This window comes from Chelmon rostratus, chromosome 1 (assembly GCF_017976325.1).
Source record: "Chelmon rostratus isolate fCheRos1 chromosome 1, fCheRos1.pri, whole genome shotgun sequence".
Lineage (NCBI taxonomy): Eukaryota > Metazoa > Chordata > Actinopteri > Chaetodontiformes > Chaetodontidae > Chelmon > Chelmon rostratus.
The window spans coordinates 7,268,684-7,286,453 of record NC_055658.1 but is presented as its reverse complement, the minus strand read 5'-3'; the positions used below and the strand labels follow the sequence as shown (position 1 = coordinate 7,286,453).

At 42.4% G+C, this 17,770-nt stretch overlaps 1 protein-coding gene across 1 annotated transcript in view; it reads left to right on the top strand.

The window, feature by feature from the left end:
- The first annotated feature begins 247 nt into the window (after positions 1-247).
- The window catches only part of LOC121605776 (tyrosine-protein kinase CSK), a 41,855-nt gene continuing 24,332 nt past the window's right edge, over positions 248-17,770 (top strand). Inside the window, exon 1 of the mRNA XM_041935854.1 lies at positions 248-464. The gene's annotated coding sequence lies outside the window, so the exon portion shown is untranslated. The remainder of the gene's footprint in view (positions 465-17,770) is intronic.

Genomic DNA, 17,770 nt, shown 5'->3' with positions numbered 1-17,770 from the left:
ACCGCTTGGCCTGGGTGCAGTACTACAAGATGCGCCAATATCCTGCGACCGGCCATTGTTTCAGTCGATTATAAACGTAGCAGGCAGGCAGACAACCGAGGGGCAACCTCCCACAGTAACAAGTCCGCCATCGGTTGACAGTCGCACCTGTTGGCCACACGGCTGCGCTCACAGCCCGCTCGCCCAGTGGCTGTGCTGCTCCCCTGCGCATGCGCGCTCCGTTGACGGGAAAGCGGAGACCATTTCCTCCAGCAGCAGGCCTCGCGGAGCTTCGCTACACGCACGCAAACATACACACATATGAAGACAGAGTACGGACAACCGTCAAAGCAAAGTCACGTTTGGGATTGTCTTACCTTAACGCCGCTCCACCTGGATGCCCCGCGACCGCAGGAGTCATCCTAATGGGCCTTCATCGCTGATTTGCAGCAACATCTGGTCGACGCTACAGTGGTATCTTTTGGGTGAGTTGCCCTCAGCGCAGTCACTGTTTTGTCTCGTTGTGTTGCTGCTCCCGCTGCAACGTTTTAGCCCGGGCAGCTTCAGGATAGCACACAGGGGATTGTCATTACTGGGCTGTGTGTTCTTTATTTGTCCTGGGTTTACTTTACATTCACTTGCTGCTTTAAAGTGTTACGTTGTGACAAACGGTTTTCACCGTACAGAGCTAACGTTAAACCGGTTTGCGAGCGTTAGCGTTAGCTGCTAGTAACGTCGGGAAATCCATTATCGGACAGAAGATGTGCTAGGTCCAAAAACAGATTTTACCCCCCTAGCCTACTCCCCAGTACATTCATTGACTAGGTTTGACAGTACAGCAGCAAACACGTAAACACTAACAAAACAGGCCGCCTGTTATACGACGTTTGTATTATTGGTTTATCTTATCTACAATCATCATCTTGTTTAGGGCGATTTTGCGGCTGTGCCCAAAACCTCCTCGTCACCCACCGTCCTCTCCTCGTTCTCCACAGGCTAACGCTTTGTGGTTTTGACCTTTCCCTTTGACTTTATTCTCTGCTTTCCATCAGTAGTTGTTGAGGTCTGGTACTGCAGGGAAGCCCAAAGATGAAGCCGGGAGTCAGTTAAAAAAAAAAAAAAAGTCCATGCACCATTGTGTTACAGGCGGATGCGCCGTTTTGGATGTTGTGTTAAATGTTGTGCAACTAACTGTAGACGGACAGGTAGTGTGTCGTTGAAATAAAAAACAAGTGCATTTTAAAGTTGTGCCAGTACTGTGGTCTGAGCTTGTGTCATTGTCTTGTATTTAAAAAGAATGATTCTGTCCGATAATGCACCCAGGCATTTTAGCCACCTCCGCGCTGCGCTAGAACACAAGGCAGGAGCCGAGATTGAGCCCCTTACATTGAGGAAACACTGATCCCTATCTTTCCGCTGCTATTGTTTTAATATAATGTGTAGTATTATCTTACATTGTTTAGTATTTGTATTGGTTTAAGGGGAGTACACATCAGTGTATAGAATTGTTGGGAAGGGACAATGTAACAGAGTTGTCCAGTTGATGATGACAGCAGGTAATTGGGGAGAAAAAAAAAACGCTGTTGATGATACTGTTTATCCCTCCAAGAAATTGTTTTCCTCCTGTACCCCTCCACAGGGAGGTCAGAGGTCAGGTGAAGCTACAGAACACCACCTAGTTTCTTGCTCAAGGACACTCGAGCATCTCTGTGAGCAGGATCTTTGAATGCATTTAAAATAAATTGTGGCATTGATAAATATAGTTAATGTTTCATGAATCAGACCAACATGAGGCCTGCTGTGTCTACAGCTTCAGTCTTGTTTGTCAGTTCCTCACTTAGTAATTTAAAGTAACTGACTGATTTTTTTAAAATGTACATACCTTTGCAAGCTGTGGCTTGACTGACAAAAGCCATGTAGTGTTTGTAGCACATTGTTTCTTTACATAGCGTTCCCGTTCAGGTAAAGACTGCCTGACTGCTGTGCTTTGCAACACACCTAATCACTTGCAATCTTACTCATGAGTTGTTTTCACGGAACAAATCTTAAGATTAGCATATTATCTCAGTGTCTACACTTGTTATCTGACATGTTACTGCTCAAAATCTAAAAAACATATAATCCCTCCAGATTTTGTTGCCTAAGATAATAACTGATTGCTAGTCAGTTTGAGGCTGACCAGCACTTGAATTCCATATTGTAATCTCTGGATAGAGACATTGGCAAATGGACTGTCTAATTTGATAGATTATTACATTAAATGACTCATTTTGATGCCCACCTGTCTTGACTGTTGTGCTGATTACAGTGAGTGCAGAGTGCTGATGAAGCAGCATAGTAGCTTTGGGTTTTCTATTAGAGAAATCTGTTACAGAGATTGGTTGGAGCAAGTGGGGGTGTGAGGGCTTGGCATTCATTATCCCCAGAGGAATCTGTTGAACCAGACTGCAACATGTGAGGAACCCATATGCTGTGTCTGTCAGGGCTAACCTGCTGCAGGTATGCTAAGATGTCCAACATTGTGTCTCCTGGGTCTGTGCTGGGAGTAAATGCAATTAATGCCCTTTTCTTTTAGTAGAAGAATTGAAGTCATTTCTTTGTGACAAAATTTGATGCACAAAATGTTTTATTTCAGCACACTGTGTGATGTACCAGTCCTCTAAACACAGCGTGACCCAGCCCCGGTCTCAGTCGTGAGACTGTTCAGCTCTCCATCCTTGAAGTCAGACCCATCTAGTAAGGTGGTCTTCTCTTTATCAATAGCTCCCTCCCCATCTGACTGATGACTAGATTGGATAAGTTTAATCGAGGTGCAGCTTGACAAGGACAAGGGGTGACAGGACATTTCTACAAGTCCAGCTACATGTAGGCTCTCTGCTTTTTAGCAATGAGTTATGAGGAGGGGGAAATCGCTGTCTGGTCAATCCTTAAAGCTGCAAGGAGCTGAGCTGTGTTACTGTCTTACATTAAGCTCTGAGCCTGGCTTATGTGCTCAGCAGGGGAGTAATGGCTCCTCTGTCTGTACACTGACCATCTCATTGCACATTTGAAGCCTGTCCAAGGCCCTGCTGACCTCAACACAATGACCGCGTTTAGTCCGTTCTTCCTCTCCAGCCTCGTCTCCTCAGTGTCCACTGTCTCTTTAATCAGCAAGTGCAATGACAGAGGAGGGATTTGTCGTACTGACTTTGGTGCAGAGCTTAACAGTATACTGACACTCATGAGCAACAGGACATCACAGATGGTGCAAGACATACTCGGCACAGTAGGATCTATCACTCTGCATAGATGCACTCAAAAGCATTTACTTCATTGCTGTCTGTATTTCAGCAGCCTGGTTAAGTGTGTTAGTAGCTGTAGAAAGAGAGTTCACTGAGTTCTTAGCAGTGCATGAGTCGTACCCAAACACACAGTGCACACCATGATGTATTTTATTGTGCTTGATAAGATATTATGTGCCAGTCTGAGTTATGCAAGTGTATTGCAGGCATTGCAAGATGCAAAGTGGCGAGCAGTGCCATGGTCCACTTATTTCGGAAATGTGATAGAAAGTGAAACTGGCAAGAAACCTGCACTGCACCTGCAGTGCTTCCTCTTTTTAAACTTGAGTAGAGACCGAATCGGTGTATCGTTCAGCAGGACTGCTTAGTACTGTTTGAGATGTGTGCAACAGTTTGATTGGCTCTCAGCAGACAAGCAATCAAGACATTCTTTGTGATTTGTGGATACCAGACACAACTGTCTTTCTGGCTGATTCCTGTTACTTAATACTACTGTGTTGCCTGCTCACCATACTGCTAATCATAATATCGCTAGTAGTTTGAAGCTAATCTATAATACATACTGTTTATTTGTTTATATATGGGTTCCCAACAGGGCTGCAACTAGTGACTATTTGAATTATCAGTTAATCTGCTGATTATTATCTCGATCAATCAATTAGGTGTTTTGTACATAAAATGTCAGAAAATGCTAAAAATGTCTCTCACACAAGTTTCAAAATTGTTCAACTGATAGTCCAAAGCCCAAAGATGTACAAAAACTACCAAAAATCAACAAATGTTCACATTTTCAGAAATTGGAAGCAGTCAAATTTTCAATACTTTTGCTTAAAAATGACTTGAATGATTAAACTATTGTCAAGATCAATTTTTTATGGTGTCAGTTATGATTGTATTATTTCACAAACACTTTTTTTTGCACAATGGCTTTAATGACCTTGTTTTTTTTCTTTGCCTGTATTGATGTGAAACACCAGCGTTCAGCACCATAGCAACATAAAGCTATCACACGTAAAAATAATAATAGAAAACTGACTAAAGGTGCTATAGAAACCACCATAAACATCAATCATCATAGATCATAGATATCAGCACCTGCTGAGATGTGATAGAGCCAAACCCCCCATGCCCTCCTTTCTAGTGATCATGCTGCCCAGTAGAATAGTGGCATTGTGGCTGCCATCTTGCCTGCAAACTCAGCGAGGCTCTCCATCTGGGCAGCGGCTGGTCAATCGGGCAGCTCCTTGAAGGCTGGGAGGCTTCTGCTGCCACGCCTGCTGGCTGGCTGCACAATGTAGGCAATGAGTAGAGCCGCAGGCCTGACACATGCCTAGGCTTTCAGTACGCCCACAACCTCCAGAGTTTTCCCACTGGGAGGATAATCCAACATTGTAGCATTTCTAGAATATACCATTTCAGACAAAGTCGTATCCAATTAGTTTCCTTTGCATTGTCCTTGTGTTGTTACTGAACTGAACCCTTAAAAGTTTAGAGACTAATTTATGCATCGAATAAAAATGTTGTCATTTTGAAAATATTGCAAATGTTGCTGTACTGTCTACTTGTGATATGTGACTGTCAACAAAGAACAGCCTGACACCAACAGTTTTATCTTTGTGTCCATGCGTACTACATTTAAGAGGTATTGGTATCATACAAGGAGCTTCATCTGTCAGATGACAACCCAGACAACCCCCACCACTTCATGTAGCCTGCAGCTGAAATGTTTTATTATCCACATGACAATTTTGTACCTGAGGTGATAATTTAGAAACTGCATGGTGAAGAATTTCTCACCTCCCAAGACATGTAAATCAACCAAAATTGCCAAGTCACCAGTTCTCATATGGCCTGTGGGTCCCTTACTAACCACAACCACCACCTATACCCAGAGTTGGTGCAAACCTGCACGATACAGTGATTTGTTATTTGACTTACAGATCAGCTAGATGACATCAGTCTGCTTTGTGGGGTTGTGTGAGCGCTGATTTGAATTAATGAGCAGAAGGAAAAATGTCAGCTGAGGGGTATGCGCTAGACACTTCCTCCTTTGAGTGAATCCGTGCAGAAAAGCTGGAGCCTGGAGGATCTTCATTTTTGAGACACACATATGATGCAGGTCTACTATTAACTCATATGCAGCCAACTTTTGACAGAGGCAAATGACATTGTGGCAACTTTAATATTCTAGTATATATTATTCTTGTGCTCCCGTTAGACTAGTCTGTCGTCAGTAAGATATTGTTTAAATGTTTATCACATCATCAAAGCCAGTGTCCAGCTGTGTTCAGCCCAGGCTGAGATGAGGGTCACCGGGCTGATTAGGATAATATCAGGGCTATACTGAATAGTTGGAAGCTTCATTCATTATGTCGACATTCGAATTCTAAATCACTATTCAAATGCTGCAAAGCTTTTTTGTTTGTTTGTTTGTGTTGCGTGGCTGTTCATTCTGTTCATACCAAGTGTTTCAGCACAGCTGCAGATAAACTATGGCTACACTAATATTGTTAGTATTATACTATTTGTAGAGTTAGATTCTAATGGTGGCTGCGTGGGATTGTGTCTGACTTGTGTGATCCAATAACTCCAGAGTGTTGTAAAGTCCAAAAGTCAAAATGTATACAGAAAAGAAAGATATAATCATTTCCAAAATTCACAGGATGTTTTTATCTAACAACATATTATGCCTCAATCCATATTTGTTGCTATTTAGCCTTTCAAAAACAACATTTTCACTCTGGTCAAAAAAGTTTGCTATTATTATACACTATTATAGGAAATTACCTAAGTTGTTAGCAAGCATTCGCTTGGTGTTCAATCAAGACGTCATCACTTTCACGCCAATGACTAGAAAGATGTATTGTGTTAACAAAACTAACAAGTTATATTCATTAAAGAAAGTTGATTTGATTACAAGAAAGACTAACTCATTTAATCCAGTGAATGTCTTTATTCAAATTAAAGATTTTTTAAAATGCTGATTACACCACAAAATCTGTCGACAGACATTCGAAGCTTCAGGAGACACTGTCCCTGTGTGCCCTGCAGTCAGATTCTCACCACAGTATAATTCCTTACAAATTAAAATAATATTATTAGTTATTATTATAAGTGGTCTACCAGATGTCCCTGTTGCTTGTTTAACATTCTGCCTGAGAGTCGTGCACAACTTACACAACTACACGATGATTGAATCTAGTAAGATAAAGAAGTGACAGAGCGTTGATAGGGAATGTGTAGTGTTATCTAGCTAGCTGCAGTATTGTAGGTATGTCACATGTACTGCCACAACATGGATTTTGCAATACCCCCGTTACAGTGATAAATGTTTTAGCATATCAAAAATAATTTGCTTTGCTTTGGCTGGAACAACATAAAAGTAGAGGGCTACGCAAGTACACATGGGGAGTTACATCCAGTAACTACCATTTTCCTTGCTATAATGCCAACTCAGTAACACGAAGATGTGGAAGGTAACATTACGAGCAAAGCACACCAGTTTCCTGCAAGAACCAACTGAAAAGTTTTCATCTGCTCCCACCATCTGAGGAAGTGAAGTCCCAGGGGATTAACTGTGGACACAAGTTCCTGAGCCAAGCAAAAAGTTACCAGACATGTGCCAAAATGTCATTTGTCAATGTTGTGTTATTTATACGTGGGGCTTCCCCTGCTTACCTCCGCTGTCTGATGACTCTGTCTCCTTGCACACAACAGCACCTGTGTTCTGGTTTGTTGAAGTCCTTCATATTTAGGCCAATACGGGGACTTACAGAGGAAGTAGTGCAGTCAGTAAAAAAATGATGGTGTTCTTCTCCATTTGTAGCGGTATTAAACTCTGCTGCCATTGTTTTGAATGTCCTTATAAGAACACAGGATGAATCACTGATGATGATGATGATGATAATGACAATTAATCCTGTCTCAGCAGGGAGACTCCAGTGCTTCCTCTCTTATCTACTGTTCGATGCACTCCAGAGTCATTTCTGTGCAAATTCATCTAGTGCGCTTCAAAGATTCAGTAAACGCCTCTGCTTTAATGATGTCACAGACTGCTGAAAAGTGAAGTGACCTGAATTAGGTCGATTCTAATACAGGGATTTCTATTAGGAAGATTTCACTTGATCTTTTTTTGTGTGTGGAACTCTCTTCAAATTGTCTTTTTAAGAAAAGCAGCATTTTTTCCCAGTGTTTTCACTTGAGAAATTAAACCAGAAGATCAGCGTAGTTTGTAGTTGACCGTGGCCTATATCTGGCCTTGTTTCTGATGAACAGCTGATGAGCTCGATGGCTTACTGAGAGGTAGGGGGCTGGATACATGGATGCATAAATAGATGAGGAATGATGGCCCTTCACCACTTCAGATGTTGAAAATGCAGAGAAACTGTCCTTATCTTGTACTTAACACTCTGAATAAGGCTTTGTTGTCACTGGAGAAAACTTGCACCATATTATTTTTTTATCGGCTTTTTGCCTTTATTTGATAGTGCAGCTGAAGTGAGACAGGAAGCGGGGAAGAGAGTGAGGATGACATGCAGCTAAGGGCTGGAATTAAGCCTGGGCTACTGCAGCAAGGACACAGCCTTATTAGGGGCATCTCAGCCAGGTGAGCTACCAAGGCGCCCCCATATTCTTTATCTGTCATGGGCCATACATGTGGACCAGTGGCACCTAGATGTTAAACTATATTACTGTACTGCTGTATTAGTGTTATTAAAAAAACTGCAGTGCAAGTGTTGTTTTCATGGTGTATCAAAGTAACGCACAAGTAATGAATATAGCAGGAATACCAAACTTGTACCTGGAATACTCTGTGTACTGGTTGGTCCGTGTAAATGGTACATCTCAGTAATGACCTGATCCAGGATATCATTTTTAGAACGTTGCATGTCAATACACAGTTTCTCTCTGTCCTCTGCTTGGTGCAGGATGTTATTCATAATCTATTTAGTTATGAGTGATGGTGGAAAAGATAGCTACACTAAATACGTGGCCGCTACATAAAATCACAGCTCTGCTCTTTAATAGTCAATAGTCATCACATCTATTTCTGTCTTTCGACAAGTCAGTTCTTGGTTCCTTTAGCTGGTGTCAGTCAATTGAGGAAATGGGATTACTACACTTGAATGTTTGTAGGGATGTTTAAGTGATATTTACAGTTAATGCTGACATTGTTAACTGTTTGACTTTCTCTTGTTTTTTCTTGCTCATTCACAATTACATTCAAGCTTCGCATTCACACAGGGTCTCTCATTCCAGTCTCTTACCCACTCATATTTGTGTCCACGCGTTCAGTCACTCACCCATTCTGACCAGTATATTTTTACTTGGTCACTCTCTTTTTGCCTCACACACACATGCAGATCAGTTCTTGCTGATGTCCAAGCCTGTGAGTAGATCATGGTGGGGTCAGCATCAGAGGAAAATAAAGCCATCCATCTCAAGTTTCTGCAAAGCTCTGTCTCAAATCTCCAGAGAGCGTAAGAATATACCCGCCATTTAGGACATGCAGACCACTCCTTGCATATTCTGCAACGTGTTTCAGTGTTAACTTGATTGTGTCAAGTAAGGGGCTGGCTTTGGATAAATGTTAGGTCACAGATTATTGTCATCTTTGTTGCCAAATATACTTCCTGCATGTAGCTCAGCCAGGGAAATGGAAGATCATCTGTTATTGGCTTCATGTTGACACAGTGATATTACTGCAGTAAAGTACCATTGTGTTTATACTCTTAGGTAAAGCAGTGTTCTTCTACCAAACCTGAACACTGTTAGAAGTGTATGGTCATGTAACTATGTACACTTTGATAATTAATAGTTTAAGTAATAAATTCCTGGTTGCCAGTTTCTCAAATGTGTTGCTGTTTATTGCATTTTAAATTCAATATAATTTGGGTTTGTTACTATTTATCTGAAAGAAACAAGCTTTTATTTTTTTGGACCAGACTGGATGACAAGGGCGAGGACAGCCTGAGCCCTGCTCCGGGACCCCGGGATGGTCTTTGGTAAAGTTTACCCTCCAGGTGAACATAAACGTTTAGGCAGAGCAAATCAAAAAGGGACAAAGTTATCCTAAAAGACAGTACAAGTTCCCCTGATACAGATTTAAGGTCATACAGCTCAGCCTATTTGCACAGACTTCTCTTTAAGGCTGGATGCCTGTCCCTGGGCTTTGAAGGTGAACAGGGTTATCACTGCACGCAGTGTGTGTCTGAGGCTTTTGTGAATTTACCGAAGAAATCCCTGAGCCCTGCTCTCCACAGGCAGGATTTGCAGTTGTTGCCTTTGCAAACATTGTCTCTGCATTAGGAGAAATTCTCCTGTGTGATACCTCTTGTGTGTGTCACTGTCTACCTGGGTTTTCTCACTCAAACCATTACCATCACCTTGTAATGCAATGTCCTGTTCTACAAGTGAAAACAGACTCTGAACGTGGTGCCCAAATCCAGATTTTCAGCCTACACAACACTCTAAGTAGAACACACACATTCAAATACTTTAACACAGCTATATGCTCTTTTAATCTACATGAATTTTTTCACTGCTGGCTTTTCACCATATTTCAGGCTTGTTTTTTTTTCTGTTTCGGCTGATGTTGTGTTTTGTTTTCCTGCCTGACTCTAGAGACTGGTTGGCAGGCTGTGTTGGCTGGCTTTGTGTGTGGGGAAGCAGAGTTGTTTTCTGCTTTGATCAAGAGAGGTGTGGAGTGTGGGAGAAGCTGTCTTCTCGGTGAGGTACTCCTTGCAGCAGATGCAAAGCTGATTATAAGAGCAAGAGCTGTCTGTGTGCACATGGTTGTGCTTGCATGTGAATTGTGAATTGTATGTGTGGTGTGATTTTTTTTATTTTTAGGGCTTAAACTAGGGCATGTGATATATGAAGAGAAGTGACAATCCATGCCTCCATGTTTCATCAATGAGCCACACACATTCAGCCAGACAGGCCTCAGTGCAATACATAACATACTATCAGAGCAGCGTTGCACTGATTTACATCTGTCAGGCATTTCTCCTTTCAGCTAATTAGGCTACATTTTTCAACCTAGCCTATGAAAAGAAACTAATGACCTAGTTAACATTGTCTCTAGGGTTGTACTATTGTGGCTGAAACACTAATGATTATTAACTGGTTATCTTGCTAGATATTGTGAGAGCAGTTGGTTATCTCATCTCCAAATACTTCTTGTATTTTGTATCAGTGTGTTACATTTTTGGCAACAGGCACTCCCCCCAAAAAAGGAGCTCTGCACCAGAGGAGTTTTCTAAGGATAAGGAGATAACTGCTAGATGCTTCAGAGGGTACCAACATTTCACTTCCTAGCAGTGTGTGAATATGCATGCAAGAATGCGCATATGTTAAATGTCTGTGCACAGACACAGACAGACATTGTATGTATGTGCACATACAGTATATGTGCATACACACATTTTCACCTGCTGTGTGTGAGTGCACAGTGTGGTTCAGTCTGCCTGCACCCCACAGTAGAGAGTGCCCCACACTGTGTGCTAATGCAAGTCTGTGGTTGTGAATTAATAATTCAGAGTGCTGGCATAGCTGGGTGGAGCCTCTTTTATTTATGGTTGGCATTGGAACCGACAGATGACTACTGTTAATATTAAGGATCAGCACACACAGTCCACCACCAAGAAGCCAGGCAATCTTCAGCACTGTCATGTCTGTCTCTGTTCTCCATCCTCTGTAGTCTACAGCTCTCTACTCCTTAACATTCCTTTAACTCCTCTTTTGCTATGCCCATGCTCTCCCAGGTCCTGGTTTTCAGTGTGTGATTGTAGGTATTGAGCATAACGTATTTGATTCCCAAAAATGTAGCACTTGAAATGAGGGAAATTCATGCACACTTCTAATAATGTTCAGCCAAAGTTTGCACCAGTGTGGGATGACTGGCCGGAGGTGCTGTGTCAGCCTTGAGCCATTCTTCACAAGACAATACTTCTATGCTCTTTGGTATATAATGTACATAGCCTCTATAGTTGATTTTTATTTTCAATGTTTTTGTCTGTTCTTCTTCTACCAGCATGGAATCAGTAAAGTCATATCTTATCAGACTTACCGACTTCCACCTTGAACAACACACTGAACATCACACTGGTCGCCCTCTTTTCGCTCTCTGTACAGGGTTATGGGCCCCTCTGCTGTTGCAGCATCTCTGTACAGACAGGTTTCAGTGATATGAACTTGAAGGCATGCAAACGTAGGCCGCTAGCTGAAATGTAAATCTACATCATCTAGAGTGGGACCCGCTCAGCAAAAGACACAGGAACCCAAGGAGACTAGTGCAGTGTTAACAGCATTAATCCTCAGGATCCTCACCCGAGATTTCCACCAGGTGCGTATCATTGACGTCGCGTATGCAAAGTGTATTTCCTCCGTCCTCCAAGATTGCAATGGCTAACACTATTGAAGTTGCATAGTTGCAGTGTGAGGAGAAAACAAAGGCACTTCTCAAAACCGTCTACTTTATAGCAGAAAACAAATTGGCTGTCTGGTTAAATTCATGAAGGAGATGGAGTGGCCTCCTTTCAGAAAGCTGAACACACATCAAGTTATGGAAGTTACCTTAATGAGAACAGTCTGTCAGAAATACATCAATCTATTCGTACATTGTGGAGGATGATGACAAGGCTGTGCTAAAAAGTCCTGTGTTTCCCATAAGTAATGGATGAGTCCAGAGTAGGGCTGTCAAAATTGTCAGTTTGTTAGAATATCCTCTCTAAAAAAATTGAATCCTATCTATTATTACACTTTACGTCCATATGCAGGTAAACCAATACAACAAGAGTCATATTACTTGTATGTTGTTTCAACATAAATGTCTTAAAAGATCTTCATACCTACCCATTGCAAAATAAACAAATAAAATCATCTCCTCTACCATCTTGAATTATGCGCTCACTTCAGCTTGCATTTCCACTTTCAGCCAATGAAAGTGATGTTGTGTGTCCAGTTGCACAGGTCCACGCATCCAGGAAGACTTCAGACACATGGGAGAAATTCTGGTCACATGTTATCTGATTATGATTATGGTTGTTGATTATTGAACCATATTTTCCCATGTTTTTTGTGTCCAAGTGACAAATGGAGACAACAGTTATTGGAGAAAACTTCAATTCAGCAGTGAACGAGAGTGCAGCAGCCGGCAGCCACGAAACATACTGCAATTTAATGAAGTTTGTTTCTGTCACAGTGTCTGACAACATCATGGAAAGCATTCCTACAAAAATACCTTCTTGTTAAGATGTAAGATCATTTTTGTTTAACCAGAAACGGCTGCTATGTATATGGCCCGAGCCATCAGACTCCATTCACAGAAACAATGATTTTGTCATCGTAAAACACACATTAAAAAATGACTAAAACAAAATAAAAAAAGTAGAGCCGGAGTGGCACATGGCTGCCTCCAACACTCAGGACTCTGACAAAGCCAAAGTCAGACAGTTCAGCTTTGTGGCCCTCTGTCACATAACGAGGGATGAACTTATGCATGTGGTCTTTCTCTCAAAACATTGTCAAAGACAACATTTGGACTTCTCCGCAGTCCAACCAATGGTTAAAGGTACCAGAGAGGCCCTGGGAGAGATGATAGTCCACCCTTTCCCTGCAGAAGAGGACTTCTTGAGCTCTCTTCATGGTAACATGTTTAAAGAAAGCAAGCTTTTTGACCTCAGCACCCCAAAACCAGCATTTGATTACATGAAGACATGAAGTGCAGGTATGTAGGGTCCTTGGAAAAAGGAAATTGACTCAAGATTCCCTGCTGACACAATGGATTTATGTCATGGTTCAACTGGAACCATGAACAGCCATTCAGGGAGCAGAGAAACTTAAAAGTGCAGAGGAAGCTTGGACAGAGTTTGCGATGTTGAAGCAAGTTATGGTTTCCAGTGGCTTGTATGCTTCATTTTCCTTTCAACAGTTTGCAGAGACTGTGTTGTACAGACATAGTCATGATATGGAAAAACTCAAGATACTTAAGATAGCTGTGATATTACCAATTGAAAGTGTGTCACATGAATGTGGATTCAGATCACAAACCCATATTAAAATTATTAAACTAACTTCAGAAATTCCCAACTTGGCCCTCAGAGCAGTTTGATTTGAACAGCTGTTATCAAGTGGAAAGAGATGAAGCAGAGGAGACAGAGTACAGGGAAAGAACAGAGCATGGAGATGAGAGGAAAGGGGCCACTGAAGGAAAGATTAAGGATGCTGATGCAGCTCAAAGAGATGACCACTAAGAGAGGAGAAGGAGAAAGCCACAGCATATATACAGCAATGTAAAGCATATGATTCCCCCTATGTGAAGCATTTACATTTTGAATGCCAGGTCCTGTCTAGTGATCTCTGTCCTCTCAACCTGTGAGCACCTCTTTCTCTCTGGCAACCAGGTCTGTCTGTATCTACCTTCGTGTTTAGAGGCTGAATCTGCACATAGTCAATTTCTTTGTCAATTTGGGATTACTCTCTGCTCAGGTAATCTGTATAATCTCTATTTTGAGCCAAATAGTATTCCAGTGTCCTTTGCAATTTGGATTTTGCTTTCAGACACACCCTCAGCCCCCATTTTCTCCCCATGTGCCTCTCTCCCTTCCCTCAATCCCTTCTTTTTAGTCCACTGAGTCTGATTTTCCTCCATGGTGTCAGTGCTGCTGCCAATGAATGCTTCTTTTATTAAAGAGATTTGGAGCTGCAGTCACCACTAATGCCGCTGCCATATTGTACCAGCACCCTGCTGTTGCTGCTGCTAATGACATTCTTTGTGCCTCCATCCCCGTGCTTTGCCTCCTCGTCTCCTCCTCCTCTGGTCTGAATGGAGGACTTCTCATGTGTTGCCATCAAAGGAGGATGAGAGGCAGAGAAAGCAGCCCCAAGCAGCTTCCCCCCTTTCTCTCCACTCATTCTGTCTCACCCCCTGGGATGTTTGAAGCCACTTCTGTATGTGTGTGTGCACATGCTTGAGAGACAGCATACATTAGGTCATGGCTGAAGAATGTGTTTGCATATCTTTGTAAGTGGGAGCATATATTAGGCCAGAGGGGCAATTTGTGTGTTCTTTGTGGTTGTGTGCATGTTGTCAGTGAGAGTTCAGTAACATTGACAGGACAAGCAAAGTCTGAATAGAGTGTGTATATGTATGTATGTGTGTGTGTGCGCACGTGAACCTGCCATGCAGATGTCTTGTCAGAAGGGCACCGAGCCTCCCTGAAGCCTCCTACTCTTACCTGCTTCTGCATATTATTTTACATTCAGGCCAGAGTAGTTCTCAGTCATTCTTTCCTTCTGTTCTTCTGTTCCACTCTGCATTTCAACATAGACACATGCGTACCTCCAAGATTGCCTCTTCGTCTCCCATGCAATTGCTAATGGATGCATGGTGCCACTACTGAGCATGTCTTAAAGACAATCAAACCATCAACAATAAATGTATCTAATCTAATCTCTAAATTTAGAATTGTCTTTCTGCAACTGCATTTCCAGTCCTTGACAGTAACCCCATCCTTGTCTGTTACGTTACACTGCATTGCTCGTCTGACAAGCTGAGATGGGTTAACTGTAAGGAGGCACTCCACCATTAAGTTCAGTTAATCGGTCATGGAGTACTGTACAGCCTGTGAAAACGGTTGTATAACATTTTCTGTGGCACTAGAAGTTACCTTTTAAGTCTGAGAAAATAATCGTGATCATGAAAGATCATGACAGATGCGTTTGAGCTGCATTATGGCACATGTAGGGTTCAGTGTTGTGAGCTTGCAACCCAGTGGGGACTCAACAGCAGGATATCTCAGCCTCTGCTGATTAGATTTAGACTGTTGAAATGCATTGCTAAATTGCTGGACTAGCCCTTAAATGTATTTGGTACCACATAGTCAAAAACATTGTTAACCCCCCCCCCCCCAAAAAAAAAGGGGGGAAATCCTGAAAGAAAAGTCGTACAAGCAGGGCTCACTCACAGCAGGCAGAGTTTTTAATGCAGCGCCTCCATAATGTATGCATTTATGAAAACGACTGCAGCCTGCCTCCGCCTGCATGGATATTGAGAGGATATAAATAGCCAGGCCTGGATGAGTGTGCGCTGAGACTGGAACCACAGCACACAGAGCTCAAACAATAAGCTGTCACCACTACCCTTCCTCCCTTCTGCTGTCTCCAGTCCAGCAGCCTCCCAGAGCTCGAGCGGGAGGGGGGTTTGATTCTCTGTCCCTCTTCCTTTCTTTCTTCCACTTCCTGCCTCCCTGCTTTTTGTAATCTGTCATCAGCGGCAAGCCCAAGCCTGTCACTTGTTACGTCAGAGAGGCAGGCAGGAGGGATGCCTGTCTCCCCACCTCTCTGTCTGTCTGTCTTTGGTGGGAGAGGTTTCTCTTGTCACGCTGCTCTATTTATCATTCTGTTAGATAAAAATAGGGGACGATGGCTGTGGATTAGACACGCACATGACTCCTTTGCTCTACTGCAACGACAGGATGTGATTTTCTTATTTGTTTTTTTGTTTTTTTTTTTAATCCCCTCTTGCACAGTTCAGCATTCCAGTAGGCCATCCTGGTGCTCTTTGGTCGTATTGCGGGTCATCTCCGGGAGTTGGTGACAAATGGTATATCTAACACATTCAGGCTGAAGCCATCATGTCTTATTGCTGTCAGTTAGAGGGAGCAGGACAAATGGATATGTGAAGTAAAGCCTGTAAAGTGTTGTAGTTACAGAAGTGTGCACTGAAGGCTGTTAGTTCAAATCTCTGAGCCATCTGGTACATCTGTGTCTGGAAAATGTCATTAATCTTGCCTTCCTCTCCTCCCTAAACGATTAAAAGTGAGATACCCTTGAGCAAGGCACGTACGCACATCTAATCCCTATAGTGCAGCTGCTGGTGGATGCTAGAAGTCTCTGGTTGTGTTGGGCAGTATTCTAAAGTTAAATAAATGTTTCAGAGGCCACAAAACAACCTCAACCCAGAGGACTGCATCCGTCTGCCTTTCTGTTGCTGCTGAGCCAAAGAGTGAAGGAGAACAGGCAGCGAGTTTCTGTGGCACAGTGAAGCAGCACCACAGCTAAAAAAAGGTGAAGATGGCTAGAAATGTTTCATGTGGCAGATGGCAGAGGCAGGCACACAGTTGTAATGATTGAGTAAGCCACAGTCACTCTTAACTTCCTTTTGCCCCGTGATATTCTCTTTTATTATTAACCACCCCTTGCAGCCCTCTCCGCTCTACTTGAGATGTCAATGTCCCTTCCGTGCACCTGTTTGTACCGGAATACTTACTCAACTGTCCCCCCCCCGGGGACACTTCAGTGCATGTCACTTCATAATGGAGAAGTCCTCAGGACCTGCATACAGTTTCTAGAACTCGAGCAGAGGGAGGTTGTTGTGTCTGGCTTTGAGCTCAACGCTGCTTTACGGATACTTGCTATCACTGAGTTTCCACAACTCTGATGGCTGACAAACTTGTCATCCCATGATATACATCAACATATCACACAACACTTGGTGTAAATATAGAATTAATTGCCTGAATAAATGTATTTTTACCTGTTGAATATGTTGTTGGACACGATAAAATAAGCACCCTTATTTTAAATGGCTGAAATGTGGTAGCATAAGACAGGGTAAGCAGATGGATGTAGGAAAAGTAAGATATCTGACTCTCTGTCCATTCTGTGCTCCTCAAGAACAGTAAGGTCGAATATTGGATATTACAGTATATTGCGATATGTTCTCTTTTAATGGCGAGGTACAGGTCTTAATATTAACAAAAATCTAACGACTCCCTCTTTGCTGTCTCAGGTGCCTTCAGTCCAGTGTCTCCAGTCTGTAAGGTTGAGTCTGAATTCCTGCCAGCTACTCTTCCCACTCATGCCGATTGTACTTTATATGCTCAGCAGGTAATGACAGTGAGACCAAGTGAACGGTTGTTTGAGAAGGAGTTCAACAACTAACAAGCCAGAGACATAGATATTTTTCTCAGGACTTAATGGACAGAACCATGGATAAAATAAGAGCTGGGGTTTACTAAATCTGACACCTTATTTTCTCCATTGTCCAAATACCGGTTAAAAAATATAAGTTCATAAGATTAACTTGATGTGAATGAAAGTTTAACTGGGACAGTGTGATGTGACCTCACTGTTTTGGAGTTGTTGGAACCCTGATTGTACAGTTGTGTTAGAAAAAAATTTAGCCCTCACAAATGAGCTTTAATGTATTGGGCCATTCTAAATTACATATTAACAGAGGTGCAAACTTTAGTGCATGTCTCCTCAGAATGGGAAAATCCTCAGGACCTGCATACACTTTGTAGAACTGGAGCAGAGGGAGGTTGTTGTAGCTTTGAGCTCGTCTTTGCTTCGCAGCTCAGTGATTTTATGTGGTAGGTTGTCAGGCACATCAGCTGGTTCCACATTAAAAGGCCTAACAGATATGTTCAGTTCCTTTTGTTTACTTCTCATGTCCTGAAACCTCTCACCAAACGCCTGAAGGAGTTTTCACTCTCCCCAACATA